Genomic DNA, 6,000 nt, shown 5'->3' with positions numbered 1-6,000 from the left:
ACTTTGAGCATACTTTTTGATGACGGTGTCAACAGTTTCTACATTCAGATCCGTATGCAAGTTGTCATTGCGAATGTACCAGGGTGCATTAACAATACCACGAAGTACTTTGTTTTGAAATCTTTGGATAATTAATCTGTTGCTTTGACTGGTACATCCCCAGAGTTGAATACCATAAGTCCAGATCGGTTTAAGGACTTGTTGATACAAGAGTAGCTTGTTGTATATTGACAAGGCAGAATATCTGCCTAATAGCCAGTACATTTTTCTGTACTTAAGTTTTAATTCTTCTCGTTTTTTTTTGACATGTGATTTCCACCTAAGTTTAGTATCAAGGGTCATACCAAGATATTTTGCTGTATTCTCATACGGAACTATTTTTTGGTTCATTGGTTGTGCTGTATATGTTTATTGGTGAAATCGATATGCACTGATTTGGTTTCATTCAGCTTAATGCGCCAAGTAGTTGTCCAGCGTTGTACTTCTGCAATGGCTTTTTGTAATTTTTCTGTTGACTCAATATTATTGTCGCCAACGGCTAAAATTGCAGTATCATCAGCAAATGTAGCAACAATATTTTCGTTAAATGTTGGTAGGTCACTAGTATATAAGAGATAAAGAACTGGTCCCAATACACTACCTTGCGGAACTCCCGCTTGGATTTTTTTTAGGACATAAAAAGCGTCCTCTTGTTTGATTCTGAAATAGCGTTCTGATATATATGATTTCAGAATCTTCGAGAATTGTGTTGGAAGTAACATTTTAAGTTTATAGTTCAATCCTGCATGCCAAACTTTATCGAAAGCTTGTGCTACATCAAGGAATATTGCTGAGCACACTTTTTTTTCTTCTAATGTTTTTTCTATTGTATCAGTTATTTGATGAACCTGATCAATTGTAGAGTGTTGATTCCGAAAACCAAATTGATGATTTGGAATAAGATTTTTCTCATCAATTATTGGTTTTAATCTTTTCAATAAAAGTTTTTCAAACAATTTGGACATAACCGGAAGCAAAGAAATTGGTCGGTATGATGTGGTTTCATGGGGTGGCTTTCCAGGTTTGGGTATCATAATAACTTCAGCCACTTTCCATAATGACGGTACATATTGTAGTCTGAATGATGCATTAATCAGATTGGTTATTTTAAGTAATGCTTTCCTTGGTAGTTCTCTAAGTATCTGGCCGGTGATCAGGTCGAAACCAGGAGCTTTTTTAGGGTTCATGGTATTTTTAATTTCTTTTTTGATTTCAGCTAGAGTGACCCGTGGTATTTCCATATTTTCTTGTGCAATAATGTTTGGTAACAGTGTAGTGTCATCCATCGTGTTGGGTTGAAAAATCGTTTCAAGGTGTTCAGCAAATCTGGATGCTTTCTCATAGTTATTTCTAGCCCAGCTACCATCAATGTTTTTAATTGGAGGGGTTTGCATAATTGGTCTTTTCAGTCTTTTGGTAGACTTCCAAAGTGAATATTCAGTACTTAAGTCATTTGTAAGTTCACATAGAAACGCACTCATGGTATCGTTCTTAAATTGTTTAATTTCGTTTCTCAATTGAGACGTTAAGTTATTCAGTCTAGTTTTATCTAGTGGGACTCTGGATTGTTGCCATTTTTTCCTCGCTTTTCTTTTTTCAAAAATTAGTTCCAATATTTCTTTAGGATAATTGTTACCTTTTGGTCTTAAACAAACTTCAGATGTATTTTGCCACGCTGAATACTGGATATCATTGGTCAGTTTTTCTACATCCAGATCTAACTGTTCTTCAGATTGTAATGGAACTGCTAATTCAATTCTTTGGTCAAGTAAAATTCTAAAGCTTTCCCAATCAGTCCATTTGGTAGTCAGATATGGGTTAGCTGGCTTCATTATAATGTTTTCACTTAAAGTTAGAACAATCGGCGAATGATTTGAATTTAAATCGAAAAGATCTTCTATTTTCATGTAATTGCTTGAAACATCTTTTATGATAAAGAAATAAATAAGATCAGGAACCTTGTTTGGGTCGGTAGGCCAGTATGTGGGTTTGCCCGTTGATAAGGTTTCACACCCATATATTTGAACCGCTTTTAATAACTCCCTTCCTTTAGTTGTGATGAGCCTCGATCCCCAGTGCGTGTGTTTAGCATTAAAATCACCACCAATGATGAATCGTTTTCCTATGTTTTTGAAGAACTCTTCATATCTATCACACTTAATATTGTGTTTCGGGGGGCTGTACAAGCTAACTACCGTAATGTTACCATTCTTTGTTTTAATGTTTATTGCCGTTGCTTGTATATCTTCCGCTTCCAGTTTCATTTGCTCATTATGGTTGAGATTTTCATTTCATTTTCTGGATGTATAGTGTGATAGATTTTATATCCTTTAAATCTAATGAAAGATTGTTTAGTAAAGTGCGTTTCTGATATCAGGCACACGTCTAGTTTATTTATGTCCAGGATTGCCTGTACTTCTTGGTGATGGTTGAGCAACCCATTTGCATTCCATGACATAATTTTAATTGTTTTAGCCATCAAGGCCTTCTTTTTTGATTAGGTGCAGTCTTTTTAATACTGCCCTCAAGTTTATTAACCCTTTTATTGATTTTAGAAAAAGAGTCTTCTAGGTTGGTCATTTTATCAAGAATGAGTTGAAGGGTTTGGCTAATATCCCCTGTTTTGGTATCAATACCTTGCATTTCAGTACCTGATGCAGCTACAGAGGCATAGGTTGGTTTTGAACGTTGTCCGTTTTATTTTGAACGCTGGCAGCTTTATTTATTTCTGATGCATCTTTTACAATATTTTTTGGGATATGTTTGTTCAAATTGGGATTATCAATCTTTTTAGTTTTGATTTTTTGCAGTTCTTTGGCTACAACGCATCCCCTGTAATTCGCTGGATGTGGCTCGCCACAATTGACGCATTTTACTCTTTGGTTGTGAGGTTTTTCACAATTTACTGTAAGATGATTGCCTGCACATTTAACACATCATGGCCCTTTGCAGCAATAATTTTGCGTGTGACCAAAGGCCTGGCATTTTTTACATTGGGGGATCAGTTTATTTCCTTTCATTGGTTGGATTTCCACTTTACACCCAAGTATATGACTTATTTTCATTATTTTTTCTATGTTTTCTTCGTTGCTAAATGTCAACATAAACATATTCAATGGCTTTTTTTCTTTCCATGACAATTTATTGATAGCAGAGATAATTTTAAACCCTTTTTCAGCTAAAAATGATCCAACAACGATAGGATTACATGAGTGGTGCAGGTTTTTAGCCATTACCCTTACTGGTCTTTTTTGTTTATTTTCATATGAATAAAAATCCAAATGATTTTCTTTAAGTAGCTTAATTGCTTCTTTATAATCATTTGACTCTCTACAATTCATTTTGACTGTTGAGTCGTTGATTAATTTCATTTGAAAGGAACTTTCATTTATATGCTCTTTCATCAAGCAGTATAAGGTTTCATACGATTTGATTCCATTTACAACAATAGGCGGTGGTAATGGTTCTTTTTTAGTTTTTTTGGGAGTTTGCATATTTTTCTTTATAGTGGTTATTGAGGGTGTTGTATTTATTTTTCGTTTTTTATTTTTATGTTTTTCTCTAATCCATTCTGTTTCTTTAGCCAGCTCATCTTCATCCGTCCCATATTCAGTATCACATTCTTTTACTGGAGCTGGTGTACTAGCTCTAGAGGATGCAGGAGTTGCGGTACTCGAGGCACTTAGAAAAGGCCTTCCTTTAGGTAGATTTGCCTTGAGCATATCAATTTGTTTTTGCATGTCCATAAGTTGGGAATTAAGACGAGCAATTTCGTTATCTGCATGTTGCCATCGACTTGAGTAGTTATTAAGCCACCCCCACTTTAAAAAAATGTTTAGCCCACAAATTACAGTTTTTTATCTTCATTCAGAGCTTAGTTGTTACACTTTATATGTTTTCGTATAATGGCGTTTGGTGAAAGTGTCAGTGGTCCGATTACGCCCATCTACGAACTCGTCCATTCTTTTTTTGCCAAGAATATTTTTTTTTCAAGCTACAGCTTGCACAGACAGACGGACGGAAGGACCTGGATTTCAAATCGTCTCGTCACCCTGATCATTTATATAATATATATATATATACCTCCGTATATATCTCGATTAGTTTTAGGTGATACAAACAACCGTTAGGTGAAAAATCTATTATACTTTGGGCAACATGTTGCGGGAGTATAAACATTTTAGAAAAATGTGTTGCAAACAAGCCTTGCTACATAGTATATAATCTTTTGAAATATATAACGGTAAAACGGTTAAGTGTGAAGTTGGCTGCGAAAACATTCAATAAGAACAGCTGTTGGCATCAAACGAAATTACTTAGTGAAAGACCCAATAGTGTTTCGATGACCGATAATATTTACCGCACCTTTATGGATCTTACATCAACTCTATTTCAAAGTCAAAAGTTCAGAAACATTGATTCATAAATTATTTTCTTACGATATTACAATGTTTTAAGAGCTGTCCATTCGCGCGAGAAGCGTGGTTATGTAGATTTCATCTCGATACAGGTGAAACAGTACTTTAAAGCCCAAATTATTAAAGTAACGTAAAAAGGATATTGCATGTTCCAATAAAAATATAGTAAATGATATTTAGAAAAGAAGCTTTACTGCAGCCTATCAATCATATTCTCGGTCGTAGATATCCTAACTGCCCATATTACTTGAGATAAAATCATATTTTTTCCGCCATACATAACGCCTTTCATGCAAATGTATTGAGCAACATTGTAGCGAAGTCAATAAGCCAGCTGCTGCAATTTACCCGATTAACGTTACTCAAGAAGGCGCAGACGCAGGCGCGGCCAAGTGTAAACTGATCCTTTAAACACCACTGATCCGAAATCGAAGCGTCAACAATGTTTCCTGCGTATTCATTGCCCAACCTGTCGTCATCAATTTTTAATTTACAATTCAAAAAACCTCAAAAAGAATAACTGGCCCGCCCATAAAAATGCAAAAAAGGCATAATACAAGAAATCGAGACAATGGGAATGACTAACAAACTGACAAAAAAAATCGATAATGAGTCCCAATAACGAGGGCATACTCGTATATTATTTCCTTTATGTACGCGAAGGCACTTAAAAAATTGGTCAAAAGTCAGCTGTCCGCGGCAGTATTAGAATCATTGGAGCTCAAAGAAAAAAATCTTTTTTTGTCCATAATCTTTTCCACTCTCTTTTGGTTGCTCGGCGCGTTGAGGGCGTAATCCAACGATTTAATGTGAAACAACAAAAAAAGGTTGTAGTAACGAAATCGAGATCACCGCAAAAAGGAATACTCGAGGGAAACGATGAAAGTAAATGTGCCGGACGAACGCAACGACGCGTGCAGCGCCCCGAAGCCGTCTCCGCTCATAATGATTATTATGCTCATTGTGATGGTTGTATCGGCGAACGTGCGCCTTCGTGGTTCATAAAAGTCACTGGGACCCATGCGTTGTTGTTATTTATTACAAAAACATACAAGCATGTGTTCATACACGTTTACCCTTCCCCTCACCGTTGACCACAGCTCGATGGTACACACAAAAGAAAGATCAGTTACGACAGCGTCGATCTTACAAGATCTTTATCAGCTACTTAGTAACAAAAAATCAAATAGGTTATTCTTTTGGGCCCCTTGTCGAATGTGTCATTACATCATTAGAAGGATTGTTATAGTATTGTCTTCTTTTAAAACGCTCGTTTGAGTGTTAATGATTCGATTGTCCTGTTTTTTTTCTCATATGAGCAACATCTGCTGACCTCTTACTCCAACAACTGATCTATGGCATTTCGGTCAACCAAGCGCGGCTTCAATGTGACTTTCAAATACATCCGTATATGAATACATATATATTCCCTCATAAAGAGGAGCCTGTCGTTATAAAAAGGAGCTATTTAACTTTGAAATTTATTGGAGTATATAATATATATATATATATATATATATGTGTACTATGTTCCTTTAAATGG

Source organism: Bactrocera oleae, chromosome 6 (genome assembly GCF_042242935.1).
Source record: "Bactrocera oleae isolate idBacOlea1 chromosome 6, idBacOlea1, whole genome shotgun sequence".
Classification (NCBI taxonomy): Eukaryota; Metazoa; Arthropoda; class Insecta; order Diptera; family Tephritidae; genus Bactrocera; species Bactrocera oleae.
Note: the sequence above shows the minus strand (reverse complement) of the source record.